Source organism: Stegodyphus dumicola, chromosome 4 (assembly GCF_044657685.1).
Source record: "Stegodyphus dumicola isolate Sdum_Otavi_A_Nest chromosome 4, ASM4465768v1".
NCBI classification, from domain to species: domain Eukaryota; kingdom Metazoa; phylum Arthropoda; class Arachnida; order Araneae; family Eresidae; genus Stegodyphus; species Stegodyphus dumicola.
The window spans coordinates 240,877,650-240,896,717 of NC_140771.1; the positions used below are offsets into that span (position 1 = coordinate 240,877,650).

The 19,068-nt window shown below is 33.2% G+C and overlaps 1 protein-coding gene across 3 annotated transcripts in view; it reads left to right on the plus strand.

The window, feature by feature from the left end:
• Positions 1-19,068, plus strand: part of LOC118192048 (calpain-9-like) — a 390,870-nt gene that overhangs the window by 207,643 nt on the left and 164,159 nt on the right. The window contains exon 1 of one of the 3 annotated variants that reach the window (XM_085816135.1): positions 15,218-15,448. The exons of the other annotated variants lie outside the window; for them this stretch is intronic. The gene's annotated coding sequence lies outside the window, so the exon portion shown is untranslated. Of the gene's footprint in view, positions 1-15,217; positions 15,449-19,068 lie in introns of those variants that run through there. 3 annotated transcript variants of the gene reach the window in all.

Here is a 19,068-nt window from a genome sequence, read left to right on the forward strand (position 1 = left end):
CTTCGCCGGGAACCGAACCACGGACCTCTGGAATACCGGCCCAGCGTGCTACCGTTACACCACGAAGGCACGCTAGGAAAGTGGGAGAAATACCTTATATACTCCCCTTTTTAAAGGGCAACTAGGGTTTTAGGGGACCTAGTCGTCAAATCCTGGGTGCGGAGAATCATCATGCACAACCCTTTTAGTTCGGGCGCCACTTGTAGAGTCATTAACTTGATTGGAAGCAGAAAAGATGAAAAAATATGCATTCGCATTCGCCGGGAATCGAACCACGGACCTGTGGAATACCGGCCCAGCGTGCTACCACTGCGTCACGAAGGCACACTAGGGAAGTGGGAGAAATACATTATAACTTGTCTGACGTAGTCAGCCCAAGCTCACGAAATTCCTCTTGGCAAGGAACGCAAGTTTTCGCCTGTCGTTGGCAACAGCCTTGAGCACCTAAAGAGGTTATCACACATGGCAACAGTCTCTGCTAGACTGGACTTTTCTGAGAAACGAGATTCTGGTAGCACTGGTTTAAACGGGAGGATTCGTAGAAAAAAGATCCCTGCCTAAAGCGAAGTCCAGAATAGCTACGGAAACAATGTTGCGTCTATGCGGGATATTTTCAAAACCTAACCGAAAATATCTCGGCTGAGCCTCAGTCCCTGGTAGAGACAACCAATCAGATGAAAGTTCTGCTTCTGAAGCCTCACGTGATCCCAATCTGAGCGATAATCGATTAGTGTTTCGCGTTCAAGTCTTTGTAGTAAGTGGAAATGGTAACCTAGCTACGTAGGTTTCCTGGAATTGTGCGGGTTCTGAGAACTGTTCCTTTCAAGTCCCGCGTAGCCGAAACATAATGTGATTGAGACATTACAAGTGACAATGCGATTTAGCTCAGTTCTGCTCCCAGTTTTGATGGAGAACACCCCGGGGTTACGGGTCAGAGGGTTTTCCCGCCCTCTCCTCTTCCACGAAACCACACCAGTGAAATTTAGGCTCGCCCCAAATTTAGAGTGTCGTCATACCGCACCCACACTATACATTTGCAAAATCCATGCCTTCTGCGGGATTCGAACCCAGGCCCTTCGGCACGGCAGCCAGCGACGCTAAACACTGTACAGGTTGGGTGGCGAGAATTCTTCTACAACAGGATAATCATCATTAGTACGACTTTGATGTCACAGTTTAGTACACAAATCTATATTTTTATTTCACCTATAAGTTTTTCCGCGTTCAACTGATTTATATTCTGCGCCACTCTCTGCCTTCGGTGCGATTCAACAAAACTGATCTCTGAGCGCGTCTGACAATGTTTAGGAAAACAAAACGGTTACTGTCCAAATACTATTTCTTGTGGACAGCAGTTGTTTCTCTGTAATATGTTTCCCATCAAGCCTAATTTCATCAAAGAGATGTTGAACATGTGCATCTTTTGTAATCGCATTTGGTGAATTTCTGACAACTAACATTTGCTTCCAATCCTATATTTCTGTGTGAAGAGAATTATGATCTCGTTTATTCTGTCTGCTGCAGTAAAATACCTGATGTGAAAACCACGTGACTTCTTTGCACGACCTATTAAATTATGTACATTTTTTGCTGCACTTCAGTTAAGCGTATTTCCTCGAATTATTGTAACTCATTCACCGATCTCTCGAGTCGAGAAGGACATAAAAAATTTCACATTTTGGGTTTAAATACCCCAGTAAATTTTTGTCGCAAGGGATTCAAACTTCTTTAAAATTTAAATTTTTAAAACGAGTGTGAAACTTTTCCAATCGTAAGCATAGGAATCGAGAGACCCCATTAAAAGTTCGATTTCATTATCTGAAATAAAAATTTCAAAGTAATTTGATGATGAAAATGTGCAGTGCAAGAGTCTAACAAGCGTTGTCTCAAATCTATCATAGTATCAAGTACTGTAATAGCGAAAAATTACGGATATCATAATCCAACGAAAATATCCATTTTGAAAGGCTATCCAGTCCATTTGGATGATTCTTTTGCCTGACGTCTCTACCTGTGGAAGAAAATAAAGGATTTTTTTACCAAAACGAATTTTAAATTGGATTCAGAAGAGAACGTTTATTCGTGACATCTGTACGTACGTACGTATGTATATATCTCGCATAACTCAAAAATGAATAGTCCTACAACGCTAAAATTTTGTATATGGGATTGGTATAAGATCTAGTTATGCACCTCCCTTTTTGTTTGCAATCCGCCGTATGTATATATATATATATATTTACTCCCAACCTGTTACCCGGCTCGGTGAGCTCAGTATTTGTATTCTCATATGTCGCTAAATCGTGTATTTTTTGTTTCAAAAGTGGTTGAATTATGTTATTCTTATGTTCCGGTTGAGTTTTATGAGCTTAGTTAGTCTGCATGCAATAGTTGTAGAATTACCCCGAATTTAAGTAGTCGTCATTTGTCTGCGTGTGAAACTCTTAGCAGCAGTGAATTAAGTCAGCAGGTGCAACAAATTCAGTGCTTTTTTAACCCAGTGCGACTAGAAGTTAACTTTCAATTTTGTGCACCAGAAGTTTTGTCTTTCTGTCCGCTGGCCTAATGCTTCTTTTCGCAGAGAAACTCTAATTTTAATCGTAAAATTAATTTTTTAAACTGCTTTTAACTGTACTTGGTGTTTTAGGTTTTCTTTATTATACAATTTTTATGGTAGATGTTTTAGGTTTTTATGCATTTTTGCCTTGCCGCGAAGTAAGAACTGAAAAAGTTAAATGAGAAATATCTCCAATGAAATTTTTATCATCGGATTATTATTTATTTTTTATTTAATATATTATTTATTTTATAAATACTATATTATTTATATCAATATACACTGGTTATCATAAATTAAGGAAAGATAAAAAAAATAGCGATAACTCCCTCAAAAATAAGCCAAACCGTGTAAAATTTGAATAAGTTGCCAAGTAAGAGTAGCTGAGTAAACTTCAATATACAAATTAGTGGCGCTGCACTCGGAATACGTCATCTGCGAGGAGCATAAAAGTCCATGTTTGAGAGCAAGCCCACATATTTCACTGTGATAGTGACATCAGAAATCTGAGATAGCCAATTCGTAACAATGATCTCCAGGCATCATTTACCTGTAGAACTACGACAGAAAGCTATTGGAAGACTAGAGGCAGGGCAAAGACAAACAGAAGTGGCCAGATGGCTAAATGTGAGTCCTTCTGTGGTTCATAGACATTGGAGGCAATTTCAAATCACAGATTCGGCACCGAGGAGGTTCAGCCAAGGACGGCCAACTGCTAAGACGAGCGCCGGTGACCGATATTTGACATTATGTGCACTCAGGAATAGAACCGCTATTCCGAATCTTCTTAGATTCTCCCTTGCTGCAGCCACCGGAAGTTTGGTGTCAACGTCAACTGTGCGTAGAAGGCTTCACAAAGGTGGTCTGTATGCGAGGCGAACAACCATTTGCGTGCTGCTCAAGTCACGCCATAGGAGGGACCATTTGCAACGGGCGCGACAACATGTCCACTGGACGCCTGAGCAATGGAGGGCTATTATCTTGGCCAGCTCGATTCCCGGACTTGAATCTTATCGAGCACGTTTGAGATGCTTTAGGGAGACGTCTAGCTGCTCTCAATCCGCCCCCTTAGACCCTTGCCGCGCTTGCAACTGCTTTGCAAGAGCAATGGCTCTCGCTTCCTATGGAACTGATAGACCGCATAATTGAAAGCATCACGCATCGCTGTATGTGCTGTATTGCTTCTAGAGGCGATCATATTCCACATTGAAGGTACTTTTACTATAGCAAAATGACATCTTCGATTTGTTCATTTTATACATGTGCTAATTTCTATACTTCCATAATTGTCTGGTAATTTCTTTTTATGTTATTTGATACCTTACTATGTGTTGTATATTGTGGGTAAGTTTTATATAATTTTACATGTAACTTTTTCAGTAATCGTGATTTTTGTGATTTTTCCTTAATTTATGATAACCAATGTATGATATAATAAATCATCATATTATTTATTTATTTTTTTAACTACAGCAAAAATTATGTATAATTTAAAAGATCATTCAAGGAAATCATACGGTGTCCACATCAGGTGTTTTTTTTAAAAGTAATCCCACAAGGAAAAGATGCATTTACAGGATTTGACGAAGAATACAAGAATTCATTCTTTGCAGGATTTGTAGAGGTTGATACATTTCTGTGGGGATACAGAAGAATTTTCTGTTTGGCGAACTTCTACCTATTGGTAGCTTTAAATCTCAGGAGATTTTATAGCTCGAGTTTATTTATGTTAGAAATTAACTTTGACATCCTCCTTTCGATATTGTGTGCATTAGAATTACGTCAAAAGAATGCCGGAAAATATAAAAGCAGAAGGCACAAGTGTTGAGAATAAAATAGCATAAATTCTGAATCAATACCCTACACAAAAATTTCCTTTTATTTCAATAAAACGTCTACGCATTTGTTTAAACGTATCCTTCTAAACTGCTATTTATATTTCACATAGATAATGTAGAAGGTATTTGTAAGGATTCAGATGTTTTTCTGCGCAAATATTGTTCTAACGTAAAGTGAATGAGGATATATATATTTAAAAGATTATTTTAGAAAAAAATATGAGACTCCTGGTTGACTTCACTACCTTTGGGACACGTAAATATTGAAAAAGAATAAATGTAACATATATTTGAAATGGAACTTGACAGATCGCGAATTTAGAGGCCTTTTCTTTTAAAAGATCTCGAGAACTTGATGTTAATTGCTTAAGTATACCTGATTTTTCGTTGAATTATAAAATACAAGAAGTGCAATTTAAAATATATGGTACATATTTAAAAATGTAAAAAGGTACGCTAGAGGCGTTTCGCACAATTTTAGACAATTTCATTGTGTTTACACAAATATTTTATCTAAATTTCTGTGTTTTAAATGTTCTTGATGGTATTTTATAAATAAACATACCTCTTGAAGAGCTTTTAAAAATCAAGGAAGGTTGTGCACCTAGCAAAAAACAAAACAACAACAACAACAACAACAACAACAACAACAAAAAAAAAAAAAACTTTACATCTACCGTCCTACTGAACCAGTTGTCGAAATTTAACTTGTGTTTCCCATGTCTCGAAAGCGCGACTTATGATATATATTAGATTTATATATAGCGATATTCTAACATGGGTATTTTGACTCAAAATGGGACTTTTTTGAATTTTCAAATTTCTGAATACCAATTTTTTTCCACATTTCGATTCTGCGACTGCGACATTTCCACATTTCGATTCTGCGACAATGCCTATATATTAAATTTTATAATTTTTGGTGAGAAATATATGGAGAAATTCAAAAATTTATCTTGGCGCGTTTTTTTCAGTTTGCGCCAAAAATGGCCAATTTCGTAATTTATAGCAACTCGGCAAACTTTATAGCAACCTGTTATCCTTCCCTTTTTTCGTTGTACAAGAGCGGAACAAATGTCATAAGTTCATTACTTTCAAATAATTTTAACATAGTGCGTAAACCACTTTTGGCGTTATTATCGCATATAAAAAATATTCCAAATATCAAAACTTGCCGATATGTAAATTCACGTATATTTTAGGAAATTTTGAATAAAAACTTGTAATTTTTTTCAGATGTGCTTACAAATACATCTAATTTAAGTTTATGAGAAACATTTTATACATTATAATTCGAAAATATTTTAAAAAAAATTTTAAAATTTACTAAATATTGCAAATTTTAGAAATAAATCGGAAAATAGTTGCGAATTTTATTTGAACTTGACCTAAATTTCGAATTTTGAAAGAAGAAATCAAATAAGTTTAATAAAAAAAGATATATTAATAAATATATATACATATATATACCAAATTCAATTAACAGTGAAGAGCTAAAATTTCGAGAGCTAATGTTTAAATTACTCGTGTGACTTTTACAAAACTTGACATTTTGGCATAATTTGAGTCGTAGAATCGAAATAAAGAAAAACAGGTTTATGTCAAAATACCTTTGTCAAAACAATGCTTTATATAAAACTGCACATCCTAAGTCGCATTTTTGGGCATGAAAAACGCAAGTTAAATTTCGACAAACGTCCCAGTAGATCAGAAGATATAGAACTGACTGCCTTTATTTTACTTATTTATTTTGTGGAAGGTGTACTTCAGCATATATATATGATGTACCAGCTTTTGTCCAGAAGAAAAAGATTGGAGAAGAATCATAAATGTAGTCGTAGCTTAAATTATCAGACGATAAGTTTAAAAAACAGAATCCATTTATTATTATTCAGGAGAAATAGCAGTTACAAAATCAGGTATCCGGAGTAAATAAAAAGAATTACTAATAACTTTTTGTATGAAGTTTACTGCATCGTGACATTTAAGAAAATGACCCCGATATTCCTTTGCGAGTCCTTTTATAGCCTCTGGAAAGGCGGAGCTTCCAAGAAATGACGTCAGCCTCGTCGGCCAATCCAGTTCGCTTTAAATATTTCCAGAATATTCTATAACTGTACGTGTACAAAAGGCGGGAAAAACAACTTGACTACGGGGCTGTAGATTTAATTCCACGTACTTTCAAATAAGAGACCGTCGCCATTAAAAATGAAAAGAACATACAGTTAGAATTTTAAGTATATTCTTGACTATGGAATTTTATTATTAAATATATATATAATGTATCAAAAAATCGTTTTCTTCCAATTAATTTGTTCACTGTAGTGTTTATTATAGTCACCTTTTATAATCTTTGATAATTTATTTTGTGATAATTTATATCTTTATTATAAATGAAAAATAAGTAATAGCTGAAAATCTTCATTACAGTTTTCTTACTTATTTCAGTACACGTTGCTGTTAATTTACTGTTCTAAAACCGAAAGTAATTTTTTTTGAAAAATAATGACCTGTTTCTCTGTCAAACATTACATTTCCAGCTCTTTTATTCTCTCTAAAACATTTCTGGGTACATATTTCTTCACTTAATTGCTATTATTTCGAAAACGAAAATTACCGAATGATCGTAGAGTTTAGGTCTTGATTTAAAGACCATTCGTGACCAGCTGTTAGATATAAAGTATCGATTTATTTAGTTAGGAGATTATCCATTGCGGAATAAAACAACCTGTCATAAATCTCAAGAAAACTGCAAATATTTGAGTTCCTTTGAACACGCAAGATATCTTTGAAGAGAGTTTTCCTTTTTGGAATGTCTGCCAGCACGATTTTCTTCGAAAACTATGCTGGATAAATGTTTAACGAGTTGATGTAATTTCCTTTCATAAGAATCTTTGAGATACCTGTTGTTGCCAGATGTCTTTGTTTCAGCTTCATTTTGTTTTAAAAAGGCTTGTTAGATAATTACTAATCCCAAAATTGTAGGTCAAAAATGTAGTAACGTTTTTAATTGCTATACATTGCAAAAAGTTAAAGTCTGCATTAGTAAGCTAATTCTAACGCTTTGAAAAATATCTGATGTGAACACTACATTACGTAAGGCCAATAAATAAATATATACTGATGAATATATATTCATATCAGTATATGCTGAGTTTGTATTCACTCACTGACCACTTATTTATATATATATGTGTGTGTAAGATATAAGAAAATATGATATCTGCTTTAAAAATAATTGGCGACCTCAAAATTAACGATTTTTGGTGCTCTCCTCCTAAATTCATCTGGTCTCCCCAGTTCTCCTAAAATTGAGATCCTTCTATGTTATAAAACAGCCTAAGATTAGCCAATCGCAGCTTAGTGCACTTTCTTCATGCACTTAGTATAAATACTCTTGGCACAAAAAAACTAGTTTTCCTGGCTTCGCCACTGCTAAGATATCCCCGCTTGTCTGCTTGTCCGTCTAAAATGATGTCGCCCTGTCAACTCGTGCACATAAGAAATTATTATAATTCATTATGATTGGATAAATATCCGAGATGATTTTATATGCTTGGAAATGAAGATTGGGAATTTTATATGCTTGGAAATGAAGATTGGGAATTTTATATGCTTGGAAATGAAGATTGGGAATTTTATATGCTTGGAAATGAAGATTGGGAATTTTATATGCTTGGAAATGAAGATTGGGAATTTTATACGCTTGGAAATGAAGATTGGGAATTTTATATGCTTGGAAATGAAGATTGGGAATTTTATATGCTTGGAAATGAAGATTGGGAATTTTATATGCTTGGAAATGAAGATTGGGAATTTTGTGTCGGCGTCATCTGTTCGTCTTTCCACACACGTGGAACGATTACGCATTAATATATCACATATATATATATATATATATATTTGAATTTAACAAATACAAAATCATTATGTCATTCATATAAAGCTAATAGTAGGAGATGTTGCTGTCAGACAAGAGAACATAAGTAACAGCAACCATAACAAATGGTGCTTCATAATAAAGCTAAAAAGACAAAAAGAAATGGTTTAACAGGAGTGACTGCAATAGATCGGTAGACTGCGAGCTCAGCGATGTCGTGAAACACCTTATCGACCGACCGTTAAAATCTGAACTTTTTTCAGATATTTAAAAAAAAAAAAATTAGCCCAAATTGTTGTTTTAGTTTTATGTGTTGCCAACCATAGAATACTTTGTTTAAATAAAAAGAGAAACGAAACGTTAGTTTGATTTTTTTAACCTTCTCTATTTTTAAAACTTAACAGTAAGCGCTTCTTTAGTACTTAAGCAAGATAATTCGCTTTCTTCGCTGGGTTGCTGATTATGGAATATCGTAACTCACAGATGATCTTACCTAACATAAATTTATTAAAATAGGTTTCGATTAAAGTTGTACATCTTATCCAGTATAACGATTTATTGATCTTATCTCTGTTGAGACGAACCATTTTTTATAATCTGTTGCTTAACTGATTAGCGGCATTTATCGCTATGGTCAAGACATTGTCATCGATATTTAAATCAATTCCTGATGAGGTATGAACTCAAATTTTTGAAAACACGTACGATTTGTGGAAGAAGATATAATATGGTGAAAAAGTTCTTTTTTTTAGCCCAAAGGGCATCTGGCATTTTGCGTCGAAAACTTTAAATGTCTGTTTCACTTTTCAAATTGTTGTCACCGAATATTATTGTCCTGTGTTATATTTAAAGAAATTAAATAATGAAGAATCTGCATAAATGTATGTATGTTTCTCGCATTGTGATAAAACAACGTACGTAGAGCTATCCAATTTTGAATAACGTAATCCTCCACCGAACATGAGCATCTGGAAGACCTAATTTGGAATTAGTTTTATTATCGACTGGCTTTCATCTGGTTTTTAAATGTACCGTAAAAATGCCTAAAGAGAACACCAAATATTAAATTTAAAACTTGCACAGACTTTTACTCTACAGAACAATTTTATCAAAACAAATTCAATAAAAATGTATCACATATAAAATAAAATTACAATGAAATAAACAATTACAAATATTAATTATCCTAATAAATAAATTAACCAATTTCCCGTTGCAAAATCTTAAGAATTCAAATCGTATAAAAGAAGTTAAAAACATTGTTTCCTAAAAAAAAAAAACCAGGCAAAACTTTTTATATAATTAAAATTATATATAATTGAAACATAATATAAAAATTACAATGAAATAAGCAGTAAATCTCATATTTTCAAGAGAAAAGAGTCAGCAGTCCAGTATCCAAAGCAATGAATGAAAAACTGTTGCCAAAACCCTATTTCTAAAAGAATGAAACTATCATCAGAAAGTAACAGTCATCAGAAAGCAATAACCAATCAAAATTGTGCTTTGTGGATGACATAATTCAAAATATACCAACTTCTTTGCCATTAGTTATTAAAGAGAGAGGGGGGAAAGGAAATTCTTTCTGTTGTGCCTCGCGAGACACATGCGTGTCAGAATAAGAAGATTGCGATGCGCGTGTTGCGTGACCAAAAATCAAAAGAAAATAAGCAGCATTTTATTTCCTATTTTTAACAAACAGCAGTCCAGTATACAAAGCATTCAATGAAAAACTGTTACCAAACCCGCATTTCTAAAAGAATGAAACTATTTAAAATGATGCGATTTCATCAAAAAAGATAAAATAATCTGATTCCAATTTTTAAAAAATCGCTTCGAGTGCACTGGCTCTTGTCTAGATGCACCTATGGACCAAATTTCGTAGCAATGGGTGTTTACGTTCCTCGTATTAGAATGGCGCCGACATGGATGACGCAGTTTCGACTTTAAACATACTTAATAAATTCAGTCACTCTCGTCTATTTAAACCAAACTGAATACATTTAATAATAAAACATTCACACGTAAACATTTAGTAATAATTCAGCAGTACAGATAAACATAAAATAGGAATTACAACAGTTACAGGTCAGCTACGCTTTTCGCGACCGAATTCTACGAACGACAAATCTCAAAAGCGTGTTGCCAACGCAGGGCAACGAAAAGGTAGAAATTAATTCGATAGGCGTGGAAGTGAACACTGGGTTTATTAGCTTGCGCGCAGCACGAACGAAAGACACACACACAGACAGACTCTTTCTTTTATTATATGTAGAGATTCCATATTTTGTAACTCTTTCGCGAATTTTTGAGTAAACAATTTCAAAGCGAGCAATAGCAATACTTTACAGGGGAAAAAATTATCTCCAGAATGCGAGATTCTGTATCGGAAATTCTAAAGATACAAGTTCATTTTAAAAATTATTTTGCGATATTCCTGTTGAATTCTATTTTATGGTTTAAGTGCAAAGAACATGATATTTAATAAATAAAGGTAACACACAAAACGTTAGAAAAAGTCCCTTTGGGTGTAATATAAAGTCTGAAAGCTTTCAGATTTTTAATCCAAAGGGACTTAAGTCCCTGAAGGACTATTGTTTTCGTTTTGCGTTGAATCACTATAATTGTCCGTTTCACTTTTCAAACTGTTGCCACCAAATGTTTGAGTCCTGCATTATATTTGAAGAAATTGAATAATGAAAAATCTGCATAAATGTATGTATATTTCTCGCATTGTGATAAAACAACGGTACATAGAGCCATCGAATTTTGAACGACGTAATCCTACTGCGAATATGGGCATGTGGAAGCCCAAATTTGAAATTTGGAATTTTTTTTATGATCGATTTCATATTTTGTAAAACTTTAACGAATTTTTGAGTAACAAACTCAACGATTGCAAAGCGAGCAATGGCAACAATCTACGGGGGGAGGGAAACCTTTTTATCTCCAGGGCACGGAATTGTGTTGCGGAAATTCTAAAGATAGGCTCATTTTAAAATTATTTTGAGACATTGCTATTGAACTGAAATTTATGGTTTAAGTGCGAAGAACAGGATATTTAATAAATAAAGGTAACACACAAAATGTTAAAAAGCGGCCCTTTGAACGTAATTTAAAATCTGAAACCTTTCAGATTTTTATTTTATTTTTTTATTTTTTTTTATTTTTTTTTTTTTCAAAATTTGGAGTAAAGATTTTAAAATTTATTGTTATGATATTTTGCATATGTCCTCGTTTAACGAACAAACTAATATTATCAGTAGAGAGATATAGAACAGAAATGGGAGGGGCGGGAGGAAATCTTCCAAATGAAATTTATATGAGATTTTTTAACGTAATTTCTGATTTTATGGCAAAAACCAGTGGAATTTTTCAATCATATGACGTAGCAGAATTATTGAAAGTGACAGAATGATTATTCGCTTTTTTTTAAATATTTTTTCGATTGAATAATTTAACTGTCAGCGCGTCATTGAGATTAAACAGAAGAAAATACTTTTTGTTAATATACATATAATAACGTATTAGAAATACTGATAACTTAGATATTGATTCGTAATAAAGAGCAAACTTGACTGCCGAGGCAGATTAAATGTTCTTTATTTCAATAGACATTTCCGCCCACAAATACTTGATAGCTGTTTCAAAACAGTTAAATTTTTGTAATTTTGTCTTTGAATTGTATATGGCATAACTTCGAAGAAAATGCTGCTTAATAATAGAACAAAAAGATAAAAAAAAAGGGGTGTTAGTAGGAGTGAGTGTAACAGCAGAGTGGTAGACTACGAGCTTAGTGAGAGCGTAAAAAACCTTAAAAAACGCTTGTAGGGCGACTGTTAAAATCTGAAACCTTTCAGATTATTTCTGTTTACAGATTTTTTCCTTACATATATGTATGTGTATTTTCCTTTTGGAAATACTAATGACTAAGTAAGAAATTTTTATCGTCATGAAATTATCTTTGAGATAAGACTATCTCTCACCTCCATTTTTTTTTTTTTTTTTTTTTTTTTTTTTTTTTTGGGGGGGGCAAGGTAATTCATTACTGTCGGACGATTTCTCTCTGCAGACAAATGCGTAAGTGTATTAAACTTCCCTCTGTCTGCATCACACTTTTAATTTAATTTATAAAAGAGGAAGGAAAGTTATTTTATCTGATGTGGGATGAATTGCAAAGCTGTATTGCAAAGCTGTATGGGACATTTTTTTTTTTTTTTAGCGCAAACAAAGTAGTTATTAAAAAGAATAGAAAAATTAGTAATATTTTTTTTCAACTTGCATAATTTCATAAAAATAGTTAAGGTTTTAATTACATGTTTCTTGAATTAAAGGCATTTTTATTTAAATGAATTTCTTTAAATAAAATGTTAAGTATATTCTTTAGAATTGCATTTGCTGCTGATAAATAGCTTAGTTTGATAACGAATAACAGAGAGATTAAATTTTAAAATTCTTATGCTTCGTTGAATGGCAGCACATTGGTGAGTGGAAGATAAAGCTGTGTTATTTGCGGCCCTGGCAACATATTGCTTTCAGATAGCCGAGTTTTGTTGATTAAATTTGGAAGATAAATATCTTCGAATTTGTGGAATGGCAACAGACTGGCACGCTAGTAATAATTATGCTTTATTTCGAGTACTGGCAACACATCGATTTTTAATCCCTGAGTTGTTAATAAAAATTCATTAAATTTGACCGAAACATGAAATAAATTTGAAATTAAAAAAAATCGGGCTTCGACTTGTAAAGTTGCGCGCCTCCAACCTGCACGCAACAAAGTGGTGACTGCTGAAACTGGAAATTAGACAGAGTCTTGAGAAGGGTTTAAGTCCCTTTTTATTCAACTTTAGAAGTTACAAATGCGTGCTCTTGAAGCTCACAAACTACGCCGACCCGGCGGTAAAATAAAAATAAGAAACTAAAAAGAGATAATAACAAGTAACTAACTACGAGGTTCTCTAAACGTAACTAACCTCATCGCGTTCTAAAATGCCGCTGATAATTCAGCAAACTCTGAATATTACGCTGAAAGATTAACAATTTGCCGAGGCAAGCACACAGGCCGAAACGCGTGGTTCTTCAATTTCTAACTAGCCACCTCCACACTCGTGAAGCAAGAAAGCAGCACTTTCAAACTCGTTTCCTTTCTATTTAACTCAGAATACTTCCGCTGATAATTTGAATCCTTGCGCGTTCTACTAAAATTTACGTACTCTGGCATTGGCAGTTCCAGGGGAAAGTAAGGCTTGACAGGAAAGATAGTTTAAACTTAAAATAAATGTTAGTTAAAATAAATATAAACACTACAGACTTTCAACATACTTTTATTCACATGCTCATGTGACTTTTATTGAAAGTTGGGCCTCTCTAGGTGCCGCCGTTATTCTAGAACGCAAGGAATAAAAGATTCTGGAATGTAAGGAATAAAGATACATGCTTAGATTACTAGTAAGTTTCTTAGTATTTTTTTTTTTCCTTTTTTTACGTCCTTGTACGAAATAAATGAAGTATTGTATCATGAAAAGTTTCGGCTACCTTATTTCAACGAAAATATCTATTTTTATAGTTTTCGAGAATCCATTTGAACGATGTTTTTGAGTGACATCTCTACGTACGGATAGAATAAAGAACTCTTTTTTCCAGAACACATTGTAAAATGTATTCAGAAGAGACTGTGTTTATGTCATTCTCATGTTCCAATTAATGTTTCCATGCCTTCAGTTAATCTGCATGCAATAGTTGTAGAATTATCAACAATTTAAAAGTTTAAGTCGAGCTAAGTTTAAGGAGGCCACATTTGAGATTCTTAATTTAGAATAGTGAGTGAAGCCAGTTGGTTCAGTATCTTCAGTGTCTTTCTGCCCAGTGGAACCAAAATTTAACTTTCAGTTTTGTGAACCGAAAATTTGTTCTTCTTTCCTCGTTGTCCGAATTTCTTGTTTTGGTGTGGAAACTCTAATTTTAATTATAAAAGTTGTCTTTTTTAAATTTTTTTTAAACTGCATTTGTTGTTTTAGTTTTTTTTTTTTTTTTAACTTTAGAATTTTTAATGAAGATGTTTTGAGTTCACATGTGTGTTTGCCTTACCGCGAAGTGACAGCTGAATTGCTTGAATGAGAAATATATCTCTAATGAAATTCGGGAAAATAAGTTTAAACGGAATACAGTATAAACGTTTATAATTTAATAGGCCTTACAAGGAAGTCGTGTGGTGTCCATATTAGATATTTTTATAAAGATATAAATTATGTGTTTAAAAATATCTTAGATAATCTGATTTTTATTTGAGATCTTTAGACAGATTGTTTGGTTCAAATAATTTATATTTCATGGATAATGAAATAAAAAATTATTTTGATTATTATGTCTTAATAGTAATATTTTATTATGTCTATAATTTATTACTATTATGTTATATGTCTTAATAGTATTATGTCTTAATAATGATACTTTGTGGTGCACGAGGATTTCCTTTTCTTTAAATTTAAAAAAAAAAAAAAAAAAAAATGTCTGAATAGTTAGAAATCTATAATTTACTACACCACGTGTTACGTTATCGTTACTGTACCAGGAAGTTATTGTTTTCCAGTTTGCTTAATGGCAGTATTCAACTGCTCATCGTAAACGAGCTGTGCAGACGAACACTGTAACTAGGGAATAAATCAATGGGCATCTTAGAATAACCAAAAAACCCCACACTTTCACACCAATTCCACGGTGAAGGTACCGTAAGTTCAAGACTTTCGCAGTCGCTGGTTCTTCCCTGAGAAGCACCATGATGCCACCTTTCCGTTTGGGAAAACAGGTTTACGTTTTTCCTGTCCTTGAACGATGATGGTGATTTTTCGCCACCACCCCATCCGCCGCTGCACTCTGCAACTAAGAATGAGCGAACTTCATTGATTAACGAAAAACTTCATTTCATAACCCGACCACTTTTACCTGCTACAAACATCTCCAGAACTCGAAACGCCCGATACTCCAAAGGCTGAGATCTGCGCATGCGCCAGTGCCTGTTGAGTTTTCGCAGTTTCGAGCCTTGGTTTTCAAAACAAAACGAAGTGGGTTGCCGCAAGAGAGAGGAAATTGCATCGTCTGCTCCAAACCTTCTCGCCCGTTTTAGAATAACCTCCCAAAAACATTATTTTGCTGTTTCGAATATAAAAGCAGGTATGTGAAATTTATGTAATTCCACCTAATTTGTATTATTTTAGGTTTTGAGAGTAATTATGTTATTAATTTTATGGTCGTGTTTGATTACAGAGTAGCATTTTAAAATGAAATACAAGCGGAAAACTTTTGTAACTTAGCTTATTAAAAAATAGTGCTTTAGTATATTTTCTTTACCAACAACAGTTTGTATTATCACCGTATTGTTTACAGAAAAACATTCCTGTATTCATGCATTCAGGTGTTTTTGCATATAATATTATTTTAAGAGATCCCCGAAGAAAATATTTTATCAAGAGAGTAGTAGGTAAATACGATGTAGTAGATAAAGTAAAAGATAAATATAATGTAGTAGATAAAGACGATCAATTTCATATAAAAATTCGATGTGAGATTCGTGTTTGGGTCCGTATTCAGACCCCTCGAAATACTTGGAGATTTTATGAAACCGGAGACGACTTAAGATTGAATTCCACCTTAATTTTTATTTTATTTTATAATATTACTTTTGTTTATACATGAGAACATCTCATGCATATTCCGCGCAATTACATATTAGTATACCTGTGCACTTTTAAGTGTTAACAGATAAACATATGCCATCACCTTTCCTCTGTCTAGTAAACTATCCTTATAGATTTTGAGTTTATTTTTTCATTCTGACTTTAGTGAAACAAACTGAGTATCTCGAAATTCGGATTCTTATTTTGCTTGCTGTCATGTTTAACACCTTCACGCCGGGGCCAATTAATGTTCTTCGCCGTGAAACAGCGTTCAAATTTTTGCCGCGTTTCATCTGGCGGAGCACGATTATTACCTGCTCAAACCTGTATACGAGTTGTACGTTTGCTAATAGTTATTAGTAATTATAATTGTTATTATTTATTTATTTACTATCAGATGAGCAGCTGCACCGCCTTTAAGACAATATATTGTTATTAAAATATAATTGTTATTAAAAAGTTTTTACAATAAATAAATGTTAATTATTTTAATTTTCAGCGATTGTGTTTAAATCGAATGCGTACCATCGGTGGCACGCGCCGTCCGATAACACACACTAGTGCGGGCCACCGGTGGTACGCGCCGTCGGATGAGACAGACTAGTGCGGGCCATCAGTGGCCCGCGCTGGCGTGAACGTGTTAAAATTCTTTTAAAATAAAAGGGGAAAAAAAATTCTGAAAGCTTTTGAATTTTATATTACACCCAAAGGGGCGTTTTTATAACGTTTCGTTATTTATTCAGTCTCATGTTCTTCGCTCTTAAACAGTAAAATTCGACTAAACAGCAATATCACAAAATATTTAAAAAGTGCATATCTTTAGAATATCCGATTCTCAGTCTCGCGCGCTGGAGTTTTTTTTTTTAATTTTTAATTTAATTTAATTTTATTTATTCATTTTTGTATAGTGTTGCCATTGCTCGCTTTGAAATTGTTGAGTTTGTTCATCGAAAATTCGTTAAAGGTGCATATCTTTAGAATATCCGATTCTCAGTCTCGCGCGTTGGAGTTTTTTTTTTTAATTTTTAATTTAATTTAATTTTATTTATTCATTTTTGTACAGTGTTGCCATTGCTCGCTTTGAAATTGTTGAGTTTGTTCATCAAAAATTCGTTAAAGGTTTACAAAATATGAAATATATAATACAAAAAAAAATTCAAAATTCCAAATTTGGGCTTCCAAATGCCTATATTCGAGTGACGTCATTAAACATTTGATGTGTCTAGGTACCTTTGTTTTATCACAATGCGAGAAACGTACATACACTTATGCAGATTCTTATTTATTTAATTTCTTTAAATATAATACAGGGCGATCATATTGGGTGGCAACAATTTGAAAAGTGATTCAGTCTTTTAAAGTTTCCGACGCAAAATGCTAAAACGAAATTAATAGCCCATTTAGCAAATAATCTGAGTAAATATCATTATTTTTCTCTACATATAATGAAAGAAAGAGTCTCTCTGTGTGTGTGTCTTTCGTTCGCGCTGCGCGTAAGCTGATAGACCCACGGCTACGAAATTTGGTACATAGATGCATCTAGACAAGAGCCAGTGCACCTCGAAGCGATTTTTTCGAAATTCGAATTCGAATTTTTTTTTATTTTATGTTTTGTGACGAAATCGCGTCATTTCGAGACATAATGGGCTATAGGAAAGCGAGATTTTACTCTACACGCTCCATTTTCACATTGTCATGGAAGGTAGGCATTAGCTATTTTACGAACTTGAAATAAATTTCGTGTTTCAATAAATCGATTCAATACGAATTTATTTAACAAAGTGAGCTTAACACCTTTTTAACGGAATTTTTTCTAAAAACGTTTATGTTTAAAAATGTACAGTTTATTTTTCTTTGATTTTTGGACACGTTAAACTTTTATCCTTGCGACTGCTTTTACAAAAAGAATTTCGGAAAAATGATAATATTTTGTATTTTTAAAAAAATTTTTAAATGATGCTTCCGAGTACACTTCTCACATCTTTAAAAATGTGATTTTGGCAACAATTTTCCTGTCTTATTGTTGTTCATAGATTTTTCATGAAATCGCATTATTTTGAATAGTTTCATTCTTTTAGAAATATGGGTTTGGCAACAATTTTTCATCGTATTTCTTATGTCGCTGTTTTTAAGAGATTGACATATTTCATTGTCATTTATATATATATATATAAAATACATTTTTACTTTTTTTTTTTTTTTTTAGTCCAAAGGGATTTGAATCCCGAAGGACTATTAGTTTCGTTTTGGCATTTTGCGTCGGACGGATAAATGTCGGTTCACTTTTCAAACTGTTGCCATAAAATGTTAGAGTCCTGCATTATATTTGAAGAAATTAAATAATGAAAATCTGCGTAAATGTATGTATTTTTCTCGTATTGTGATAAAACAACGGTACATAGAGTCATCGAATTTTTAATAACGTAATCCTCCAACGAATATGAGCATGTGGAAGACCAAATTTGAAATTTGAAATTTGTTTTATGATCGATTTCCTATTTTTTAAAACTTTGACGAATTTTTGATTAACAAACTCAAGGATTTCAAAGCGAGCAATGGCAACGTTGTGCAGAAAAAACATTTTTATCTCCAGCGCGTGAGTCTCTGTATCGGAAATTCTAAAGATAGGCTCGTTTTAAAACTATTTTGCGATATTGCTGTTGCACTGGATCTTATGGTTTAAGTGCGAGGAACATGATATTTAATAAAGAAAGGTAACACACAAAATGTTAAAAAACGCCCCTTTGGACGTAATTTAAAATCTGAAACATTTCAGATTTTTTATTTATTTATTTATTTATTTATTTATTTATTTTTTTTAAATTTGATAAAGTTGTTCTGCCGAGTCAAATTCTGCGCGGAATTTTATGTTTTTTGAGTTGCTTTCATGTTATTTTTTGCTTATCTCACTGTTTGTAAGATATTGAAAAGCTTTGCATGATTTCATTTCTTCAACGGAAAGTTGGTTAATGTTTTTATTAGGATAATTAATATTTGTATTAAGGTATATAGCTTATTTCATTGTAATTTTATTATACGTAATAAGTTATTTTTTTATGAAGTTGTTCTGCAGAGTAAAATTCTACGCAGTTTTTAAATTTAACGTTTCGTGTTCCC